Below are 25,914 nucleotides of genomic sequence, written 5' to 3' on the forward strand. Positions count from 1 at the left end.
TCTCATTAGCAAAGTAAAAGACATCTTTAGGATTCTCCTTACTTTGGGAATTCCAAGTGTTTCTGTGCCAGAAACAGGGATGCAGTCCAAATATATACTTCCTAGTATAAATCACAGTATCACATCTGCCTCCTATTATCCTCTCCTGGAAATTACCATTTTTTAGCTTATAAAAAGATTCACAAAAATCCCCAAACCAAGCAAATACATGCTTTTTTGTATATTACTGTGCCTTGTTCCAACAAACTTCACCAATCTAACTTTTCATTTAAGTACATCTAGATGTTCAGATCAGATCAGTCGCTCAGTTGTGTCCAACTCTTTGTGACCCCATGAATGGCAACACGCCAGGCCTCCCTGTCCATCACCAACTCCCAGAGTTCACCCAGACTCACGTCCATTGAGTCAGTGATGCCATCCAGCCATCTCATCCCCTGGCATCCCCTCCTCCTCTTGCCCCCAGTCCCTCCCAGCATCAGAGTCTTTTCCAATGAGTCAACTCTTCGCATGAGGTGGCCAAAGTACTGGAGTTTCAGCTTTAGCATCATTCCCTCCAAAGAAATCCCAGGGCTGATCTCCTTCAGAATGGACTGGTTGGATCTCCTTGCAGTCCAAGGGACTCTCAAGAGTCTTCTCCAACACCACAGTTCAAAAGCATCAATTCTTTGGCACTCAGCTTTCTTCATAGTCCAACTCTCACATCCATACATGAACACAGGAAAACCATAGCCTTGACTAGATGAACCTTTGTTGGCAAAGTAATGTCTCTGCTTTTGAATATGCTATCTAGGTTGGTCATAACTTTCCTTCCAAGGAGTAAGCGTCTTTTAATTTCTTGGCTGCAGTCACCATCTGTAGTGATTTTGGAGCCCAGAAAAATAAAGTCTGACACTGTTTCCACTGTTTCCCCATCTATTTGCCATGAAGTGATGGGACCGGATGCCATGATCTTCGTTTTCTGAATGTTGAGCTTTAAGCCAACTTTTTCACTCTCCTCTTTCACTTTCATCAAGAGGCTTCTTAGTTCCTCTTCACTTTAGATGTTAGTGTTCAGCAAAATACCATTCATTTGGGAAGGGAAATGTCATTAGACGGTGCTATGGTTTCAATTGCTTCCCCCAAATATTCATATACTGAGGTCCTAATTCTCAGTATCTCAGAATGTAACTGATTTGGATACAGGGTCTTTCAAGTGGTTGTTGTTTAGTTGCTCAGTCGTGTCCAACTCTTTGCGACCTGTGGACCGTAGCCCACCAGGCTTCTCTGTTCATGGGATATTCTAGGCAAGAATACTGGAGTTGGTTGCCATACCTTCCTCCAGGGGATCTTCCTTATCCAGGGATTGAACTTGATTATCCTGCATTGGCAGGCAGATTCTTACCACTGAGCCATCTGGGAAGCCCCTTTCAAGTGGTTATTTAAGGTTAAATGAGGCCCCTAATCGAATATAACAGATATTATATACAAAGAGAAGATTAGGACACAGACAAGACCGTGTGAAGACAAAAGGAGAAGACAGGCACCTATAAGACAAGGAGAGAACCTTCAAAATGAAATCAACCCTGCCAGTACCTTGATCTCACTTGGACTTCTAGCCTCCAGAAAGGTGAGAAACGCAGGTGTGTTTTTAAGCCACTGGATCTATGGTACTTTGTTAAAGCAACCCTAGTGAACTAACGTATTCAAAAAAGTTGTATGTTTCCAGACATTTGTTACTTTTCATAAAAATGTACATTAAGGGAGGTTAATTAGGATAAAGTTAATGATACTTTCATGTCAGCAATTATACTATTAAAGCCAGTATATATCTCCAGAGCTCTATTAACCTGCTAAAGTCAGAATAGAAAATATTTCATAAATGAGGTAAAATCTTATACAAGTTAAGTGTTGATCCAAAGTCACAGGTTCAGAGAGTGCAATTGCCAGGACCAGAACTGAGGTCTTCTGATTACATGCCCGGTGCTAAATCACAGAATAAAGGCATTATTATAGAACTGGTCTCACCACAAACAACCAAGAAACCACTCCCAAATGACAAATTAACAGTCTACTTTTCACTTAAGAATCATCCCAGTAAGAATAATTAACATGCTTCCCATCTGTGGAATTTTTTTTGGAAGCCACGCATTTCTAAAGAAAATTTTGATTAATCATTTATAACTTAGATATGAAACTCTGTATTTGGACCGCTTGCTTAATATACCACATGATTCTTGATGGATTTGTAACTGCTTCTTGGGAAACTAGTAAGCACAGTGGCCAATAAATGTGTGAAGCTGTGAAGTGAGAGATATTAAGAAAACTGAGTCTATGCAACATGATGCCTAAAGGAAAATGGAGAAGATCATTTATAAATTAAGTATACCAATGATGAGATTGCAGAGTCTGGAAAAGATATCCTACTCTATCATATTAAACTATTCTTTCATCTTACCTGATATATTAAGAATCTGAACCTACTGAATTCAGCATATAATGCTTGAAAATATTTAACAGATTAAGATATATTTTAGTTAAATAAAACAAAACTCAGCAGCTCCATTCTAATAAAAAGAAGGCATTTGTGCACAATGGTTTTCATTGGAATGTCAATTCACCATCATGATCAGTGCAAATCGTCACTTTGATCTGTCCTATGTAAACTAGAGGGATGAACAGTAATACAGATTCTGGCATCTACACTGATGGATCAATAAATCAAACAATCTATTATTATGTAGGTCTTAAAATATTTAAATTTCTGATACAATTTTGAGTCATGCTAAGTAATATATGCCAACTAATCAATAGATGCAAATACATAATTAATGTTCCTTTCTTCCCTTCTCTCTGCTAGTTTCCAAAAGAATGAATTAATAGGATTGTTTCCATTTAATTTTTCCATACTTATAAGGGTTAATATTTCTATGTTTTGAAAAAGTACAGAAGGAAAAAAAAGCTGCAAAACTTATAAATAACTGTAAATATACCACCTGTCTTCAAAGAAAAGATTTTCCTTTGGGTGAATTTAAGTCATTCATTTGCTTTTATCATAATGCATGGCCATCATTATCTACTCAGTCATGCACATTCTAATCATGACAGGATGAGGTGTCAGCAGCTACATAAATATGAATATTCTACTCATAATCAAAATTGCAATATAATGACTAACATCATGCCTAAAGGGGAAGGCAAGACTTCCAAAAAAAGATCCATGAGAAGATTTGGTTCCGTCATGTTTTAACTAGAAAGCAGAGGTTATTTCCGAGGAGATCAGCCTTAATCATGCTAAAGTATTTGCAATCAGCATTAGACTATTTTCACAGGCCTAGAACTGAATATTGCAAAATGCTGACCTCAAAGCACACTTGTTTTATCTTTACAAGACCAATTGGTTCTCATTTTAATTTGGTGAACTATTTCACAGTATTTGCGATTTTTAATGAACAACTCCAAAGAACAGACTTATAAAAATGGCATTTTCTTTTCTTCTGACTGTATTAACTTAAATAACTAATGTGAGAAAATAGTACATAATTTAAAAAAAAAGAAGTCCTCCCTATTTACATGGCATTTTAACTGCAAGGCTTAACAATCAACAAGTTCACCATAATCTTATTCCCAACAAATGTGGAACAACCTAAATCTCCACAGGAGTGCAACAAATAAATACAGAGTATATATTATGTGATAACACTGCATCACTACAATGTGTATTAACTAACAAATCTTAATAAATTGGGAATATGTCATTTTGATATTTGGCAAAACTAATACAATTATGTAAAGTTTAAAAATAAAATAAAATTTAAAAAAAATGCAATGAGAGAAATGAAGGAAATCCTATATAAATACAGGATCAATCATGTATGGCAAATGCATTGAAAATACACCAAAAATATCTTCAAAGTGGTGTTTCTTCATCAGGATAAGAGTGATTTTGCTATCTCTTGCAACATTTCCATATTTTTCAAACTTTTTACAGTGGCCATGTAGTACTTACATAATCAGAAAATGTCTCTTTTGATTTACAGTTTGTCTAGGTATTCTTGGTCATGGTCCATTTAAATCACTGAGGCACCACTGAATTAAACATGTCCTATACTCTTTCATGCCATATACCCTTCCACGCCCTGGCAAAATTCCAATCCCTCTGAAAACACACTGTGCTTCACCCCACTTTCAGAGGCTTCATTCTTTTTATTTCATATGCAAAGCACAAATGTAGGAAGCGGCAAGCTTTATCAGAGCCAGATCAGCATCAATGGCTTTATGCTATTCTCTTATAGTGTCTTTTTTGTTTGTGAATTCTCACTAATTACATGACATCTCTTGACAGCAAGTAACAAGAGGAAGACTATGGCCATGCAAAGTAAGAATCAGCCAGGCACTGAAGGAGCTTGATATACTGGAAGGTGATGCCAAGAAGCAAGTTGGGCTTGAACCTTGTCCTGGCAATTATTCAGTTGGTACAGCCTTTAAACTCCCTGAGTCTGATTGCTTTACATCATATTGGGAAAATATCTATATTCTATGCATTATTTCAGACTTATCTCCACATACACAACACTGAGCAACTTCATTTCCCACTCCGGAGCAATCGCTCCCAAAGTGAAAGTGAAAGTCACTCAGTCCTTTGCAACGCCACAGACTATACAGTCCACGGAATTCTCCAGGCCAGAATACTGGAGTGGGTAGTGTTCCCTTCTCCAGGGGATCTGCCCAACCCAGAGACTGAATCTAGGTCTCCCACATTGCAGGCGGATTCTTTACTAGCTGAGCCACAAGGGACGCCCACAGCCCTGACAAGTGCAACGCTAACATTTTGTAGTTGAGAAATATGAGACCAATTTCTTGCCTTTTTTCCTGCAACTGTGAAGCAGAGAATAGTTACTCAATATTAATGAAATCAGACTTTCTGACTTCCCTCTGCTTAATTTTGTCTTTAAAAATCAACATAATTAGTTTTGTCTTTCACCAAATATTATCAGCTTTCCCTTCATGTTTGATGACTCATTCTGTCCTAAATCTATGACTGTGAGTAAATGATTTCAAAGTTATTAATTTGATGAAGCCAAATAGTAATCAATGCAGGAAAAAAAAGAAACAAAGACAAAAAAGGCAAGAGGATTCCAACTGAAATTTGACAACAATGACTATATGAAGTATTCCAGCTTCTCGAATTGGTTAACGAGGAAATGCACTGGGAAAAATGTTTCAGAAGCAAATTGATTAGGCATCTCACAGAATAAACGATGTGACTGTTGGAAATTTAAAGGTCAAGAGTAAACTCTGGGTGTGCATTTCAACTCCCTACGTGTACCATATAAGAGGCTTTTTCAATTGCATGTTAGATCAAACAAACTTCTAGCAGAGGAGGGGAGGACTGTTAGGACTTGATTAGAAAGGTATAACAGATGTAATATGAAAGTATTTGTATTGAGCCATCTATCATAAGATTACAAGTGAGCATAGCAGGAAGTTCACATGTTGGGAGCATTTTCCCCACTACTCCTAACTTTTAGTCAAAACTCTACTGGAAAATCATTGTTATTTCCCATTCTTTCTATAACACTCCTTCAACATGTTGGGGAGCGGTACAACCAGTAATATCCCTTACTTTCTCTGTAGTCTCACCTAGGATATCTTATATTCTTATGTTCATTGCCCCCTCAATTTACCTAGTCCTAGTTCTTTTCTTCTGAATGTGGTTGAATTGTCTTTTAGACTTCTCCATTTGGGCATCTAATAGACATCTCAAATTTAACTCAGTCCCTACCTGACAAAGCAATCATGATCTCATATTTACCAAGTCTTTCTGATCTTAGTGATAGGTGATAACTCTCATCAACTGCTAAAGCCAATTCCTAAAGCCATCCTTAGTTGTCTCTTTCTCTTCTATGACACAGTTCTATTCATTTTTTTCTTTGTTAAATTAACTTATTTATTTTAATTGGAGGCTAATTACTTTACAATATTGTAGTGGTGTTTGCTATACATTGACATGAGTCAGCCATGGGTGTTCATGTGTCCCTATCCTGAACCCCCCTCCCACCTCCCTCCCCATCCTATCCCTCAGGGTCGTCCCAGTGCACTGGCTTTGAAATTTAAAAGGTATCCCAATTCTAAACACTTCTCCCCATCTCCATTATTGAGGGTGCAAAACATTTGGAGACATTCTTACCAGATATCAGTTTTAAAGGGCTGTTTTTGGTCAGCCACTTAGTTGTGTCCAATTCTTTTACTACCCCAGGGACTGTAGCCCCCCAGGCTCCTCCTTCCACGGGGATATCCAGACAAGAATCCTAGAGTGAGTTGCCATTTCCTTCTCCAGGGGATCTTCCTGGATCAGGAATTGAACCCAAGTCTGCTCCACTGGCAGGCAGATTATTTACCAATGAGCCACCTGGGAAGTACAGTTTGACAGTTTAAATCAGTTCATTTACCCTTAGGTTTCTCAGAGCTTTTAATATGGAAATATTCATCAAGAATTTCATAGAGGGTGATATAGTATCAATGATATTGAAAACCTATTTGAACAGGAATCCTCTTTGAGGTGAATTGCACATAGGTTTAGGAAACATTACCATGACTAAAATGCTTAAACTTTACGTTTGTTGACACTTCCTATTTCAAGATGCTTATTCTTTCAGCTTCGTTGTTGTTTTCACAGCTGTAATTGTTCTTTAGGGCTTCCCTGGTGGCTCAGTCAGTAAAGACTCTGCCTGTAATGCAAGAAACTAGGTTTGATTCCTAGGTCAGGAAGATCCCCTGGAGGAGGAAATGGCAACCCACTCCAGTATTCTTGCCTGCAGAATCCCATGGACAGAGGAGCCTGGCGGGCTACAGTCCACGGGGTGCCAAGAGTCGGACATAACTTAGCAACTAAACCATTGTTGTTTATGTTGGATCTTTTCATCTTCCCAAACTCTAAACATTGAACTATTCTTTTACTTCTTTAAATTCCTTTTTCTAATTCCACAAGTGATTATTGCACTCTCATGGTTTTAAACACATCAATACATTAAGATATCACTAAGTCTATCTCATAACTACCCCTTATTGCCTACTGAACATCTTCTCTGGATACATAAGAAACATTCCCAAGCTAACTCTTTATTTGCCCCCACCCCACTAGCTTTGTCTTGGCTTGCTATTTTAATAAATGGCAGCCTCATTTTTCTAGCAATTTAGGCCAAAGAAACATTTGGGGTCATCCTTGACTACCTGCTTCTTTTCTCATGCCACATAACTTAATTATCAGTTACCACTGGCATTCATCTCTGTTAAGGCCATTAATTCATACCATTGAAATACCACAAACCATATTCCTCCTCCGTCTAACGCCTTCCATTGGCTCCTTATCTCACTCAGAATAAAAACTTTTACTAGGCCTAAAAGCTCTTACACACTTTCTCCTAGAATAATTATCTTGCCTCATGTCCCTATCACCTCCTCTTCTCTCATTAATTCTTAACTGAGAAGTTCTCTTTGCTGGTCATAAGCCATGCTAACGTGCTCCTACCTCAAGGCCTTTGAACGTAGTTCCTTCTGTGTTAAGTAGTTGGAACACTGACCATCAGAGAAGTCTTCCTTAATCAGCCTGTCTGAAATAGTACTTTACTTTCCCCATCACTTCATCTCTTTATTTTGCTTTACTTTTGAAAAATACTACTATGATGATTAATTTTATGTGTCCTCTTGGGTGGTTACAGTGCCCAGCTGTTTGGTAAACACGAGTCTAGTTGTTGCTGTGAATGTATCTTACAGATGTGACTAATATCTAAAGCCAGCTGACTTTAAGTGAAGGAGATTACTCTTGATAATGTAGGTGGACCTCATCTAATTACCAGAAGCCTTGGGAGCAAAACATGAGTTTTCCTGGAGAAAAAAGATTTCTGCTATAAGTCAAGAACATAGAATCAGAGTGCCCTATGGACTTCAGTCCCAGCCTGCAATATCAACACCTACCTGAATTTCCTGCCCTACCAATAGTCTTGCCAGACCCCACAATCAAGTGAGCCAATCCCTTAAAATATTTAAGGGATATAAAAATCTTCTTAAAAATCCCTTAAAATCTTCTTCTTCACACACAACACACACACACACACACACACACATGCACACCCTATTGGTTCTATTTCTCTGGAGAACCTTGACAGATATAACTACTTATTACCACCTGCTGTATTATGTGTTCCTTTGTTATTATTATCTTTTCCTACATCACTAGAATATAAATTTGTGAGACAAGAACTTCATTTCTTTGGGGCATTATTCTTTATCATCTTCTACAAATGTACCAGCAATATAAAAGGCCCTCATAAAATGTGTATTGAATGAATAAGTGAAGGTTATTTTGTGAACAACTTAAATCAGGGTAATCAAATCAAAATAAGAGCAAAACAGAACATCAAGTCACCATGAAGTTACTACTGCATTATCTGTTGTGCAACTTTCACAAGCATTTCCAGGAAATGATCTATGTATGTCCAAATGCATAGTGTAAAAATAACCAGAAATATCACCCTGTGTATCTTCTTATTTAGCCCCATAATCTTTTATGTAGCTAATAAGTTCCAAGAATTTTCACATTTGTGACATTTAATATTCACAAACATCATACAAGCTTTGAAATTATATTGGAATTTAAATATAAGAAAACCAAGGCTCAAAACGGGTAATGGGGTGAAACATAATTTTGCTGAAGGGAGGAGTAGAATGCTGCATTTAATAAAGAGTCAAATTGAAAAACATAGTTTGTTATTATACCAAATGTAGATAATTAGAAGTAACAAGTATTCACCACTCTTTTATTAAATTTCCAATGCAGTTGCATGTAGTCTGCCATGATTCATCTTTTTACAAAACAATAATAATATTATGGGTTGGGGAGGTTGTAAAGAGCTACTTCAAGCAATTTATATGACAGCACCTATCATAATTTATAACAGATGTAGAATTTGAAAATTATCAAGTTTGAATCCTTCAAATTCATTCTTGAATTTAAAAGCCAAAGCATAAGCCATGAATTTTAAATTGACACAAGACTATGAAAATGGAATACACTTATGGACATTTTGAGTTGATATACATACAAGAGCAAAATCTGAAAAATATTTCTTAGTAGATACCCTGATGTCACTAAGAATATAATTAGCCACTGTGCCAAGGTTACTTCTATGTGAGATTTATTTGTATTCTGTCCTAAAAATGTAAAGTTTATATGAAGTTTCCATGTGACCTTCTAACTTTACTACAATGATTTATTGTGATGTATCATTTAAAGCTAAGAAAACAGCTTTAGATATTTTATAGAAATGTTATTCATTCATTTACATTTGTTGTAGAAAGCTCAATTTTATTCTGCTTAGCTTACTATGAATTCACTGATTATGTTATGATAAACTCAACAAGAATGAAACCTGGTAGTAAACACCTATATTTTTTCATGTACCTATTTTTGGAAGAGTTAAAAAAATAATGGGGCTTCCCTGGTGATCCAGCAGTTAAGACTCCACACTTCCATTGGAGGGTTTGATCCCTGGTTAGGGAACTAAGATTCCACATGCCACGAGGTGCAGCCAAAAAAGAAACTATATATATAACGGCAATGACATGTCCATAGCCCATCACCAAGTTCTGACTTTTCCTTGATTGTTCCTACCACTTTATGTGGTGGATGCTCAGTAAATCTGAATTAAATGTGAATTACCTTAAAATCTGAGTTCACTGTCTCAAAGGAAAAGATTCATAGTTTAAAATAAGGCACTTAAATTATGCTTTGTTAGCAGTCTATAAAAACCATACATATATATGAGGGTTTATCTTAATCACCCCGATAATTTTCTTCACATCAGCACTGTAATTTGGATGTGTTTTCAAAAATCCAACTATCGCACTGCAAGAATTGATAGCTTGTTTGATTGAAAATTTGATTGCTTGACATTTTACAAATGATGGTGTTCGGAGTCAGGAATTTATCAAATGGCTGCATTTTCCTCATAAGATTTGAGGATTTTTGGAAAACATTTCACTATCTCCATCATTCAAAGGAAAACAGTGTGTTTGCCTTTCATGACCAAAGCATTTACTTTTCTGAAAATGTTTTCACCCAAGGAAAAGGTTTTCATTTAGAAATGTAAACATTTTGGCTATTAGGGTGGCACCGAATAAAAGATTCCTTGATCGCTTGAAATGAGCCATTTAGCAGCCCTTGCCAATGCAGACAGCCAGTGTGCCACAGTGTGTCAAAGCAGCCCACCTCACTGGTGCTCTGTAAATCACACCAGGGATTCGGGTAAATTAAATTGGTTTCTTCACTAGGAACCAGATGTTGCACCTCCACTGAGTTTTACTTGGGAAAACAATGCACTATTAAGTGACTATGAGCCATGCAATGAGGAAGAAATATTGCACCTGGCTGTCAAAAGCTATACCAAGTCTCAACCTGCAGCAACAGAAAGTCTTCAAGGCAATACTCAGTCCCCGTTGACTGGAATCTGAAATCTAGATTCCAAATATTCTAAATTTCAAGGATGCTTGATAAACTATCAAAAGCAAGTTAGGTCAAAAGCATCTCTAGTAGAGTTAAGAAATAGATTGATGTGTCTAACATAAAACAGGATGTGCGTGTGGTGTGTGTGTATGTGTGTGTGTGTGTGTGGCAAAAAGATCATATCAAAAAAAAAAAAAAAAACGACTATTGAAATCAAAGACCTAACTCAGCCAGTGCGTTCAGATTCTAGATGCAAAAGTAATTGAACTGTAGGAAAAAAAAAAAAAAAAGAGAAAGCAAGAGAAGGGAGTTAGGCAGAGGAAAGAATGAAGGGAAACAAAGATAAGAAGAAACAGAGGAGGAAAGGGGGGAGAGAAAAGCAGGGGAGGGGGAGTAAAGAAAGAAGAAAAAAGGAACTTATCATGTAGAAGTTGAAAATATATTTATCAAGACTGCTGCTGCTGCTGCTGCTGCTAAGTCGCTTCAGTCATGTCCGACTCTGTGCGACCCTAACGTCAACTATAAATTGTCACTTGCCATCTCCCTATCTACCTCTGCAAGGATTAAGCTACACGCTGCTGCAGCTACTGACCTTCAATACCCCTTGAAAGGAGGAGAGTATACCTGAGACACTCTGTGCCCAGGGAAAAACTGGCAAGACAGGTCCTCAGATACTTAGATGTTTTCCTCTCTAACTAATTGTAAGAGCCCAGTTCTTGTATCTCCTCAAATCTAGAGAAGTGCCAAAATCCTTCATGGTGATGACTGTTCCTTGTGACTAACAGAAGCTTCATGAGACTAGCAGGAATTTTCTACAAAAAATTCAGTGCTTGATTGCATGTATTCCCCCTTCACCCAAATCTTTATATAAACTTTATATCTTTATATAAACTTTATATAAACTTTATATAAACTTTATATCTTTATATAAACTTTATATCTTTATATAATCTTTGTACCTTTATATAATCTTTCTTTATATCTCTATACAATTTTTATATCTTTAATCTTTACATGCACACCATCTTTTCTCCCCACCTCTTTGGAGCAGTTTCTCGGAGCTATCTGAAATGCTGTCTCCCAAGCTGTAGTCCCCATTTTGCCCCAAACAAAATGTGACTTGCACCTTGAACGTTGAGCATTTTCTTTAGGTCGAAATTAACATATGTCTAAGACCTCCCACATCGTGGCTACGAATAACTGCACTTTTCACTCAACCACAGGACTCCAAATTATTTAAGAACACCCCAGTTTTTCTGAGCATCCTCAAATGAGGGGCCCATATGAGCAAATAGCTTGCCTGCTGCAGTCACCACACAGCAGCCCACAGCCTCTGCCCTGTTCTTCACCTTTGACTCGTGTGTCTACTTGTCCCTGATATGCCTGTGCAGCCAAATGCTGGAAACTCCCTGCCACTGCCCATTACACGTCCTCCTGCCTTTATCCTAAGGACGCTAACCCATGTGGCATAAGGAATCTTCCACGTATCCGAAAGTGTCCCAGAGTACTAGAAGTACACGGTACGATGGTTTACAGGAAAGAATAGGAGAATGACCTCTTCTCTAAGTTCCCTATTTCATGGGAGTTGACACAGGCACAGGTGGCGATTACTGTTGCTGACATAATCTTCCTTACGTCAGCTTTTGTTCTTTCTTCTCTGCTGCAGGAAACCGAGCCTAACCCAAGACGGCCATGAAACACACAGTTTTCCACGTTTTATTCCAGGTTCCTCGACTAGCATTATCTCCCAACTCTGAACTCTTTCCCTTTCCAAATTTGAAAAGAAAACATGTCCTCATGTGCCAAATACAGACACAGGTGAAAAGATGTCCACGGGCCAGCAAGTTTGCACTAATACAACCCTAGATCAGGTAACTCCTTACATACACGAAAGTGAAAGTTTAGTCACTCAGCTGGTCTGACTCTTTGCCACCCCATGAACCATAGCGTACGAGGCTCCTCCACTGATGGAATCCTCCAGGCAAGAATGCTGGAGTGGGTAGTCATTCCCTTCTCCAGGGGATCTTCCTGACCAGGGATAAAACCAGAGTCCCCTACATTACAGGCAGGTTCTTTATTGTCTGAGCCCACCAGGGATGCCTTTCCTGCATACTTAATATATAAATACATACATATTTTATATCTAACTGTACATGTTTTTCCTGGTGGCTCAGCGGTAAAGAATCTGCCTACAAATGCAGGAGGCATGGGTTCAATCCCTGAGTCAGGAATACCCCCCGGAGAAGGAAATGGCAATCCACTCTAGCATTCTTGTCTGAGAAATCCCATTGACAGAGGAATCTGGCAGTCTACAGTCCATGGAGTCACAAGGAGTTGGACACAATTTATCGACTGAACAACAACAGCAGTGGATGTATTTATATAATGTGCAACCAGCTCCCATTTTTATGTTATAATATCAGTCATATAATAAGCTTTTTTCCAAATCACCTACATCATAAAATTTGTAATTTCTCTAAAATACCCTCACTGCATTTTATGGAAGGAGGAAAAAGACATTTCAGACAAATTACCCATTTTTTTTAAAGGAAAGGTATTGACAATCAACATTTCAGAAATATTTTTATTTGATAGCTTCACTGAGTTCACCGATTGTTTTGCTGAGTGTACTATCAACTGCTGAATTTTAAAATTGCCCTAAAATTGTACATAATAGTTTAAAATAAACATGTATTATATTGTACTCTTTGGTTCGGGACGTCAAAGGCAATTTTGCTGAGTGGTTGGGGTTTAGATTCTTTCATGAGACTGCAGTCAAGGTGTTGGTCAGAGCTGCAGTCATCTAAGGCACGACTAGAATTGGAAGATATGCTTCCAAAATGGTCCATTCACATGGCAGTTGGCAGGAAGCCTCCTTTTCTTGCCAAATGTCCTCTCCACAGGACTGGCCCAGCATCCCTGACATTCATTCAACATGGCACCGTCTTCTCCAGGAGGAATGTAGCCAAGAGAGAGCAATAAGGACATGATAATGCTTCTTACACCCTTGTCTCAGAAGTCAGATACCGTCATTTCTCTCACATTCTCTTTACTAGAAGTTAGTAAGTTACTAAGTCCAGCCCGTATCCTAAAATAGGGGAGTTCAGTTGCACCTCTTGAGAAAAGGAGTATCCAGGACTTCTGTACATGTTTAAAAATCACCTTAAGAGGAATACGTGAGGCACTTAACAAAAGCTCAAGAAAAGATACGGCCAAGATTAGATGAATCTGGGTCCCCTTAACTGGAGATCCAGATTAAGAAGAAACTGTTCTTTGAGAGGAAGAGGAAAACATCTTAAGGTATAACAGCATCATTTGACTAATATCTGTGTTGGATCTGTGTAGGTTTTAGCCTGTTTCAAGGTCTTCCTAAAATTACAGTAGAGACAGACAGACTTCATTCTCAACCCTTTAGTCCTTTGCATTGTTGTTAATATGTCTGCGATTCCTTTTCTAGTAAATGATGAGAAACTCTCTTATTTCAACAGTGGTGCCTGCACTGGCAGATGGCACTTTGGAGTGGACTGAACAAACCGCTTATAAGAGGCATGAGAATGGCATACACGATTTTCTTATGGGGAAGCCGTAACATTACAGCCCGAACCACACTGCCGTTGGCATGGCAGTTCAAAGTACTCAAATGGACTAGAGGAACATTAGAAGACAAATGAATATGTTACAATAAATTACATTATGATAAAAATCTGTTTCAGCATTACATCTTAGGGATCCGTCAATGTAACAGCAACACAAAAATAAGCTATTTCATTTTTCCTTCCCTGAGATTAGCAGTTGAATATGCAGGTGGCAGGATGGATAATAGACACCTGGTTTAGCAGAAGCGAGTGGCAACAGTGGCAGCAGGGGCAGCACATTTGTATAACATTAGCAATTCAGCTCCAAGTATCAGATTAGCACAGTATTAGACTCATTCATCGGAATATGCTCGGAGGCCAACACTTTCTCAGCAAAACTTTCAATGAATTTTAAGCAAAATAATATGGTATTTGTCACTGTATGTATCAAAATATGCCATCCAATGATATTAAAATAATATTATGTTCAGCCATAACCCTCATGTAATTTACAAAATCAAAAATTCATTTGAGTCATGGATCAAACGGAGCATTCTAAAATGGCAGCCCAACTGCTGTTATCCCAACTTTAGACACTCATGGAAAATCTTTCAATGTCAGCATTTAAGAGAAACTCTGGCTTCTGTCTATTCTAATTCAACTTCTAAAGTATTTAAATTGTGACTTGTTTTCCATTTGTCACTCAAATATCACCTATGAGGTATATAAAATGATTCATTACCCAATTCAACTATACCAAACCAGTGTCTAGTCTTTCTTCTTCTGCCAAATAAGTGAGGCATCCTATTGATAGAGTTGGTAGGAACGTCCATTTTAAAATAACTTCTTTGAGTTTAATATTTAAACTTTACTTATGAGGATATGGTTACAGTAGTGCCAGTGTTTTATTTTTCCACAAAACCTCATGATGTTTGCTTTCGCCTTGTAACAGATCACACTCAATCCTGGTGAATTAAAACTACCACCATGTTTGACTCACAGTTCTTTGGGTGGACTGGATGATTCTTCTGGACTGAGCCAGCTCAGCTGACCATGACCATGTGTCTGTGGTTGTCTGACGGGTCAGCTGGAGGATGAACAATCTAGGATGGTGTCACACCTGCACACATGGCAGATGACAGCCAGTCACTTGAGACAACAGGGAGGAGGGTGGAGAGCCTACCTACAGGGATTTCATTTTGCACCCGAGGGAGCAGTATATTAAACACAGGGCGGGAAATGTTTGTTGAGGCATGTTCATATATTGTTCCACAGCCTTCCACACACACACCAGAGATGCCCCATGCACTATTTAGAGATTATAAGAGTACTTCACAGGGTTATTTTAAGGGAGTCATGACCCAGAGCAACACCCATTATAGTCCTTCCTTTAAAATTAATGGAAGTACATCATAATACACTGTCTAGCCCCATGGAAATAATGAAAGAAGGCTTTATAAAATTCAGTCCACTGGCCCCCCTCTCACTCCACTCCCTCTGAACCCTGACATCCAATCCACCACCCTCTAACTCTCTGTTGTCTCTGGAATCCACACCTCACTATCAGAAACACAAATGTCAGTTTAATCTCTTTATGTTACACATGTGTCCAATATTTCAGATCACACTTGCCAACATTAGTGTGAAATATCTACTTATGATTACATTTGGAAGATAGGGATTCAATCCTCCTCTGATTATCTACTACAACAGTAGTGTGATTGAAAAACTACATGCCAAGAAAAATTATCTAACTTATGGTGCACGTTCAAAGGGAAAAGGAAAAATATTTGTTATTCCACAAGGAGGATGAGTCCACTTCTACAAAATCATAAAGATCAAAATTTTAATTTGTCTAGGGTAATTATTTTATTTGCATTAAAAAAATCAAGCATACCCCCATTTTAATTCAGTTTGGCTTGTTTTAAGAAATTGAAAACAGCACTTTGAGTTTATATTTATAGCTCTGTTACTTTAAGATGAATACATTTCAATGATGAATAAAGACCAGTAAATTTTTGAGCCTTGAATCTTATTTTATATGTCTTGGGAGGCAATAAATGTTCTTTGAACCAACATTGTTGGTGAAAAAAAAAAACATAAGAAAACTTTTGTCTTCTTTTTATTTTTCCCATTCTTTCTACTGTTGTCCCTATAACATTATTTCTTACTCTCCTCCTCACAAAACACCACAAACAAACATGGTGTAGAAATTATTCATAATTACACAAACAAATCATTTCCTTCTGTTTTTCTGTAGACTAAAATAATAACTCATCAAGAACAGCTTATGCAAGCAGTTCTTTGCAGGGCTCAAAGACTCATGTCTACTAAATGATGATGATTTCACTATATCATGTAGAAATCCATTTCCAATTGTGCAGTGTTGGTATATTAATTACTAGTTGCTCCGTTTTAGAAAAAAAAAAAAGGAAGCAGCCATCAAGTATGCCCAAAATATATTAATGATATCTCTATGTAATATATATTTTCATGTTTATTGGCATTTATTCATTTGACAAATATATATTAGTAGTATTAATCTTGTGCTTAGTCACTCCATTGTGTTCAACTCTTTGTGACCCGTTGGGCTGTAGCCCACCAGGCTTCTCTGTCCATGGGGTTTTTCAAGAATACTGGAGTAGTTGCCAATACCTTCTGCACAGACTCTTCCAAACCCATGGATTGAAGCCATGTCTCCTGCACTGCAGGCAGATGCTTTACCTGCTGAACCATCAGGGAAGCCCCGATATGCCTTGCAATTAATCTCACTATATTCCAAGTACTCTGCTAGAAATTTGTAATAAAACATTATATAAGATACAATAGGAGAGACAAGCTTATTAAAGAAAACTATGAAGGCAGAAAAGACAAGCCACTTTACTATTGCTAAGGCTCAGGAGCATCAGAGAAGATCCTACAGAGGTGATGAGTGTAAATAGGGAACAAATGGAAGGTTTAAAGGTTTACAAAGAGAGGAATAAACAGTAAATGAGATAGAACTGTGTCTAAACCCAGAGGTGTGAAAGGCCTTCATGCAATCTGGACCCAGTAAGTGTTTTGATTCTGTAGAATCCTAGGTCCTTGTATAGTTACAACAGGGAATGAGGTACAGAACATTCAGTTCAGTTCAGTTCAGTCACTCAGTCATGTCTGACTCCTTGCAACTCCATGGGCTGCAGCACCCCAGGTCTCCCTGTCCATCACCAACTCCTGAAGCTCTCTCAAACTCATGTCCATCGAGTTGGTGATGCCATCCAACCATCTCATCCTCTGTTGTCCACTTCTCCTCCAGTCCTCAATCTTTCCCATCATCGGGATCGTTCCCAATGAGTCAGTTCTTCACATCAGGTGGCCAAAGTACTGGAGTTTCAGCTTCAGCATCAGTCCTTCCAATGAATATTCAGGACTGATTTCCTTTAGGATGGACTGGTTGGATCTCCTTGCAGTCCATGGGACTCTCAAAGTATTGGCAAGGGCCAATTGCTGAAGAACAGTTTTATGCTGGATTAAATAGTTTAACATTAACCTTGAACATATCAAGTACCCATAAAGAGTATTAAGAGAGATGTGGATGAGGAAAATTAATTTGGAAGCAGCATAGAATCTGGATTGATCAATGAAGAAATGATATAGAAAGCTCCCCTAAGTGAACACTGGGACGAATTTTACATTGCAGGAGGGTAGAATGGGCTCTACAAACACAGAAAGTAGAACAAACAATGTTCCTAAATAGGAGTCCCAAGAGTTGGACTAGGGAGACCCCAAAAGTACAGGGAGACCACACTGCAAGTTTGATCAGTTTTTACATAATTGTGCCTAAGGCAATGTTATCCAATTTTTAGTCTCCATTCACAGTCAGAAATACAGTCATTTTAACTTATGAGCCATACACAAGTCTCTGTGACTCTCCATTGCCTAGCCCCTACCCCTTGCATACACCTCTATGTTCAGAAGCCTTTACAAAACCATTACCCATAGTCAATGACATGCACTGTGAAATTGTCAATTCTTTCATATCTATTTCATTTAGAAATGATAGATAAGATCACCTAAACTGACTGTACAACCTTCTGCATGGTGATCAGCAATTTGAACAACACTAGTTTAGAAAATAAGAGAGTTTGAATCACTTGAGTTTGTGGTTGCCTGTGTCCAGGTCCAGCCAAGTGCATGCTGACTTGAAAGACTGCTATAAAACAGATCTGGAGCAATTAAGACAGAACTTGCCCAGTCAGCTGCACTCGATACCCAAGAAAAGTCACCGGTTTCTGAATTAATTCTATTCTATCTCTAGCTACTTTATCAGCCACTACTGAGGTATCAGTGGTTCCAACAACATATTTTCTGTAACTAATAAATCTTCCCTGGGCATATCCGAGCACTGTATTTTACAATGGGTTAGCAGTAATTATAGAGTTACTGTTACATGAATTGGATGGAGTTCTAATTGATCTTTTATCAAACACTATTTTTTATTTATATCACTTGAAAAACATCCCCAAATGCATTATATATGCATATATATGATATTTTCAATACTAAGCAATTGATGCTTTTGAACTATGGTGTTGGAGAAGACTCTTGAGAGTCCCTTGGACTGCAAGGAGATCCAACCAGTCCATTCTAAGGGAGATCAGTCCTGGGTGTTCGTTGAAAGGACTGATGCTAAAGCTGAAACTCCAGTACTTTGGCCACCTCATGTGAAGAGTTGACTCACTGGAAAAGACTGATGCTGAAAGGGATTGGGGGCAGGAGGAAAAGGGGACGATAGAGGATGAGATGGCTGGATGGCATCACCGACTCGATGGACATGAGTTTGAGTGAACTCCGGGAGATGGTGATGGACAGGGAGACCTGTCATGCTGTGATTCATGGGGTCGCAAAGAGTCGGACATGACTGAGTGACTGAACTTAACTGAACTGAACTGAAGCAATATATGTCATTATCACTCCCAAAACCACAAAGATTAATTTTTACCAAGCAATCTCACTCCACTAATACTTTTTTATTCTTTTCTTTTTGAAATGTTTCAAATAACACTCTAATATGAATTAGTTTCTTCTTGTACCATGAGTTATACTGGAACATTTGGAGATATTTATCCTTTATCCATAGGCTTCCCAGGTGGCGCCAGTGTTAAAGAACCTGCCTGCCAATGCTGGAGATTCAAAAAATGTAGGTTGGATTCCTGAGTTGAGAAGATTCCCTGGAGAAGGAAACAGCAACCCACTCCAGTATTCTTGCCTGGGAAATCCCACAGACAGAGGAGCCTGGTGGGCTACAGTCCAGGGGGTCACAAAGAGCCAGACATGACTGAGCTGCACACACACATCCTTTATTTAGCTTTGCTGTATCCACAACTGTCTGTGTGTACACCTGAAAGTGAGTCTTACAAGCCTTTTTCAACCTGTTTCCTTAAAAATACAAGTGATAGTTTTTGTTGTTGTTGTTTAGACCAACTGAAATTTCAGTAAAACAAAATCCAGGCAAACAGAAGTTTTTTGTTTTTTGGGTTTTTTTTTTTTTTTTGCCTGCTAAAAGCCTTTTACAACTTAGACTTTGGAGATTGAAGCTTCATTTAAGAACTATTTCTTGAACACCTGTGGTAAGGCAGGTGCTATGCCAGATGTGAGGAGTGTTGAGCAAAACAGACACAGTTGCTTCCCTCATGGAGCTTTCAGTCTCAGAAGAGTTAGGTAGCAAATAAGTAGTTACAAGTTGCCCAGGACTCTGATCAGGAGAGAGACCAGCTCATGCATTTGGTGGGCCTCAACTTGACTGGAGATTTCCCTGGTGGCTCGGTGGTAAAGTGTCTGCCTACAATGTGGGAGGCCTAGGTTCAATCCCTGGGTCAGGAAGAACCCCTGGAGAAGGAAATGGCAACCCACTCCAGTACTCTTGCCTGGAAAATCCCATGGATGGAGGAGCCTGGTAGGCTACAGTCCATGAGGTCACAAAGAGTTGGACACGACTGAGTGACTTCACTCACTCACAGAGTAGAAAGCTTCCATTCCACTTCATAAAAAAAAAACAACAAAAAAACAGTATCACTCGATGCTCTGTGGTGACCTAAACAGGAAGGAAATCCAAAGAAGAGGGGATATATGTATACATACAGCTGATTTACTTTGCTGTACAGTAGAAACTAATGTAACATTGCTAAGTAAGTATTGTGCATGCATGCTCAGCCATGTCTGACTCTTTGCAACCCAATGGATTGTAGCCCATTAGGCTCTTCTGTCTATGGAATTTTCCAAGCAAGATCAGTGGAGTGGGTTGCCACTTCCTGCTCCAGGGAATCTTTCCAATCAAGGGATCAAACCCATGTCTCTTGTGTCTTCTGAACTGGCAGGCAAAGTCTTTTACCACCGCACCACCTGGTAGATGATAAGTAACCATACGCCAAATTTATATATATATATATATATATATAACCTACATATTTATAAATATTTGTAGTAAAATTCCTTAATATTTACAAATAACCAACCCTTCTCAGGAGAAGGCAATGGCACCCCACTCTAGTACTCTTGCCTGGAAAATTCCATGGACAGGGAAGCCTGGTGGGCTGCAGTCTATGGGGTCGCTAAGAGTCAGACATGACTAAGTGACTTCACTTTCACTTTTCACTTTCATGCATTGGAGAAGGAAATGGCAACCCACTCCAGTGTTCTTGCCTGGAGAACCCCAGGGACGGGGGAGCCTCATGGGCTGCCGTCTATGGGGTCGCACAGAGTCAGACATGACTGAAGTGACTTAGCAGCAGCAGCAGCAGCAGCAACTCTTCTCAATCTCACCTATCCCATCATACACATATATTTAGTTGGTTAGTCGATTAGAGAACTCAATATGATTTAAACTATGTTTATTCAAAAACTGATTTTATTCTTTTAATTAATATAGTCTCATAATTCACAGTATGAATTTATAATCAGGCCCCTGAAAACTTTATGTCCCATCTTGGCCTAACCTGCTTAGGCTAATTAGTATTAAATTTTAATTTTCTAATTAATGATAAGCTAAATTTCCTTCTTTGTTAAAAATGGAGATAATGAGAGTATCACCTTATGGAGTCATCATGAGAACTGAATAATCCAGAACTTTTCACATAGCAAGGATTTATTAAATGTGAGCTATAGTTATTTCAGCAGAAATGTGTGACCTCAGTGCTTTGACATAATAAGCTTCTAACTACATCACCTTCCATCTCTCAACCTGTGCTCTTAACCTTCCATCTCTCAACACTGAAAAGCTTGACTGAACTGCTGGAGTTCCATGAAGGCTGGGGATGGGCTTCATCATTTTGTTAACCATTTGCAATCCTTTTAAGTATATCATTACCTATTGTCATAATTTATTTATTATAGATTTCATAAGTGTAGTTTTATAAATATAGTTACTATATTAAGGTTATAATCAAGATATACAATGTGTTCTCTCATCGTCTTCATTCTTTATCATCCTCAGGAAGTAAAAAAGTTTCAAATCAGCAAATCCCACCAAAATGTAATTAATTAATTAAAGCAAACTGTCCCAATGTATTACTTTCCATAGCTTTGCACACTGAAAACCATTTGGACTTACACAACAGTATTTTCCGAAACAGGGGAACAAAGATTCAAAAATGAAAAATGATAATAATAAAAAAATCCATGATACTGGTTTAAATTCTTCAAGGTCTTTGATTCTGCTCTGCGTAATCACTACAAGGCCAAAAACAATATGTCTGTATAACTGTACTATCACGACAGTTTGATTTGGAATATTGTAAATTTCAGGAATACCTCCACTTTAATTATTATCTTATATGCCTAGAAAAAAATTGTTGTTGGGGCTAAAGGAATTTCTTAGCAAATAGTCCACTCCCACCTCCTGGCCTCATGTTCTTTTCCTCTATCATCATAGGTAGTGACTCATTTGGTTAATTGTACCACAAACAGAACGTCAATTACAGCTTGAGTCTCAGTTTTCAAAGCAAAAGGCTCTGCAGGTTGTTTCAGAAGCACTGGCACTGCAGCGCTGCCAGAGAGGAGCTCAAGGAGAGGCCCACAGGAAGACACTGGACAGGAGGGCAGGGTGGTGGGGGTGGGGTGGGGCTTTAGCTTCTCTGTAAATATAAACCCAGAGCCAAATTATATTAGTGGACATTGAACAAAATTGTCCAGACCTTTCCAAACCCACTTGCATTTCTCTTAATTTAAGAAAGACATTCTTTACCATGTGGACTAGTATTTCCAAGTGAAAGTGAAAAGTTGCTCTGTTGTGTCTGACCCTTTGCGACCCCATGGACTAGATTCTCCAGGCCAGAATACTGGAGTGGGAAGCCTTTCCCTTCTCCAGGGGATCTTCCCAACCAAGGGATCAAACCCAGGTCTCCTGCATTGCAGGCAGATTCTTTACCAACTGAGCTATTAGGGAAGCCCAAGGGAAAAATACTTGGAAAAAATTATTTCCAAATATTTATACTTAATGTCACATATTCTCATTTTAGATGAAACCTGGAATTTTTCCCTCAGATTTTGATTCTAAAAATTTGTGAATTCAGCCAGCCTGAGTTCAAGGACTGACTAGTTCCAGGAATGTAGCCAGTTTTGCCATGTCTCAGGGTCTCAGGGTTCAATCCTTTCTCCTATAAAGAGAAACATTAGACTTTATCTTACAGGCTTGTTGGAAGATACAAATGAGGAAGTAGATATCTTATTTAGGACCTCCCAGGCGAGTCAGTGGTAAAGAATCTGCTTGCCAATTCAAGAGACACAGAAGAATTGGGTTCGATCACCAAGTTGGGAAAATCCCCTGTAGGAAGAAATGGTAACCCACTCCAGTATTTTTGCCTGAAAAATTGCATGGACAGAAGAGTCTGGCAGGCTACTGTCCATGGGGGTCACAAAGTCGGACATAACTGAGTGAGCATGCAATTCTTGTTTAAGAGTACACAAATAATAACTACAGAAAAATATGAAGAAGTTTTTTTTTTTTTCATTTACAATCTCAATAACTAATTATGCATTTTTAACTGTCACTTCCACAGTCTCTTTAATGCTGCAGAGCAGCATCCTCTTTCCCATCTTACATCCTGTGTCCTGTGCACTTCTTCTGCACATCTTTCCAATGTTTTATCGTCTCAAAATGCAAAAACCAGGATTGCCCACACCATCACAGGTGTCTGCGTGTAACCCATCTCTTGCCCTGAAGGTGATGCTTGATTGGCATTCCAGTGCCTTTCCTGACAACATCTCATGCTGTGTTGTCCCACTTACATAGTTATGGAAGATGAAAGGACTGGGAAAAATTGTGCCCGTTTTAAAACACATTCCTTAATCCACTCTGCTGGGCCATGGTATGGAATGATAGAGAAGGACAACATAGGTGAGAAGGCAGACTCAGCAGCTGCAAGGCAAATGCTACAAGCATGATCCACGGGCCAAGAACAGGAATCAATACGTCAGAGGCCTCTTTCTACACATTCAGCTGAGCTGTTTCACTCTTCGCTTTACACTACGCTGGCTGACACTAAGCCTTATCAGGGACTGTTCTGCTCACTGACCCAGGTACTTAAAATACGTTTATAATCTATTCTTATATGACTGACTCTGCATTTCTGAAAAGCAATAAGGTCAAGTATAAACTCAGAGATTTCACTCAGTTGCCAGCCTACCCACTTTAAAAAGTATTTCTTAGTGTGTATCATCAGTGTTTATAATTGCCCTTAGAGATAAACATGACACTTTTGCTATTCCATATCGAAATCAATTGTCTCCATAAAAAATCAACAAATGAAAACTATCCATTCCAGGAATAGCAATTTTTATAATGTGCCTGCAAGGAAGAGCATTATAGTGCATTTTTCAAGTATGACCAGATCATGTATCCCACTTCACCTTTAGCTGTACAAGAACACACCTACTCCAAACCTTGCAAAGTAGCTTAGATCGAAGAGCCTTCCCTTGAGGAAAGGCTGTGGCCTCCTGCGTGAATGAGTCATATTTACATTAGGGCTTGCAGAATTGGTTAAGTCACTATAATTGCAAGAAGGTAGGCTTTGTCATCAAATTTGCCCAGGATTGACTCTCAGCTAAGGACTTAATGTGTGTGTGTGTGAGTTCAGTCATGTCCGACTCTGACCCTTTGGACAGTAACCCACGAGGCTCCTCTGTCCATTGGCTTTTCCAGGCAAGAATACTGGAGTGGGTTGCCATTTCCTCCTCCAGGGAATCTTCCCAACCCACAGACTGAACCCGAATCTCCTGTGTCTCCTGCATCACAAGCAGATTCTTTACCCACTAAGCCATCGGGGAAGCTCCAAGTATTTTTCAGATGATTATTTTAGAAAGTCAGGAACATCTCTGGTCATTTTCCACATTAACATTACCAGGTATACCATATCGTTAAACAATTATTTTTAAATAACTTTCTTCTCTTTTCCTGTAAGTTTTTAACATTTTTTTAAAAGATTTATTTGATGTGGACCATATTTAAAGTCTTTACTGAATTTGTTACAATACTGCTTCTGTCTTTTTTTGTTTGTTTGTTTGTTTTTTCATCAGGAGGTATGTGGGATCTTAGTTCCTCCCAGCAGGGATTGAACTTGCAGCTCCTGCCTTGAAAGGTGAAGTCTTAACCACTGAACTGCCAGGGAAGTTTCCCTATGAGGCTTTTTTTAACCAAGCCTGCTTACTTTCACTATTCCTTCCCCAGCAACTCATCCATAACCATTTCCTCAGGAGTCTCTAAAGTTTGCCTTCCTGCTTGTATAGATTTTTCTCTATTCTTCAATTTATATAGATTTTTCTCCATACTTCAATTTGTTGGCAGTTTGTTAACTTGTTCCCTCTTTCAGGAGCACTTTCTGATTCCTCAGCTTCTGTCTGCTTTGCTGTATTACTTGAAACTTGTGTTGGCAATTTCTCTGAGATCCTTGCCCTGGTGGTCGCCCTCCTACCATGAGGAGGCCCTAGCCAAACCACCCTGCCCAAGCCCTGCTTAAGGACTAGCTTTGCTCTGAGTTTATTAGCATCTTTCCCACAAGTTTCTTGAGTGATAGGGCAAAATGCAGTATCTACAGCAAAAGCCAAGAGGTGTGCCACGTGGCAGCCCTGTCAAAGTCAGGGCTTGAGTCTGCAACTGATTTCTCTGATAGAGTCCCTGCCCTCAGTAGTGACAACTTTATGAACATAGATAATTTTTTAAGAATTCTGAGAGGAGAGTCTGGATGAACACTGAGCTTCATAGCTGATAGCTTTTCTATCCTTAAAATGGTTCATTTCGATCAAATCAGACTTGACCAGGTCTCAGATTCAACTATATTTCATGTGGGTGCTAGTCTTCCTATGAATGCTTTAGAGAAAACTGGTTTAAGTTTGCAGCAAATCTTACAGCTTGCTGCTGCTGCGAAGTCGATTCAGTCGTGTCCGACTCTCTGCGACCCCATAGACGGCCTCCTACCAGGCTCCTCTGTCCCTGGGATTCTCCAGGCAAGAACACTGGAGTGGGTTGCCATTTCCTTCTCCAATGCATGAAAGTGAAAAGTGAAAGTGGTGTCGCTCAGTCGTGTCCGACTCTTAGCGACCCCATGGACTGCAGCCTACCAGGCTCCTCCATCCATGGGATTTTCCAGGCAAGCTTGATTTCCCTCTTTAATACTGTCCATGGCCACTCCCCCACTGCAGACATTAGAGTCAGTTTTGCCCTGCACAACTCAGGGGGCAAAACCGATACACCCTTGGCCAATCGCCTTGGCATGGCCAGTGAAGCCGTTTTCTTTATGATCTGTCCTGATCTACCCCTCCAGCTTCAGTGCCTCCCACTTGTCTTCAACTTACACACCACACTTGTGCATAATGAATTGTTTTTAT

This window comes from Bos indicus x Bos taurus, chromosome 10 (assembly GCF_003369695.1).
Source record: "Bos indicus x Bos taurus breed Angus x Brahman F1 hybrid chromosome 10, Bos_hybrid_MaternalHap_v2.0, whole genome shotgun sequence".
NCBI classification, from domain to species: Eukaryota; Metazoa; Chordata; class Mammalia; order Artiodactyla; family Bovidae; genus Bos; species Bos indicus x Bos taurus.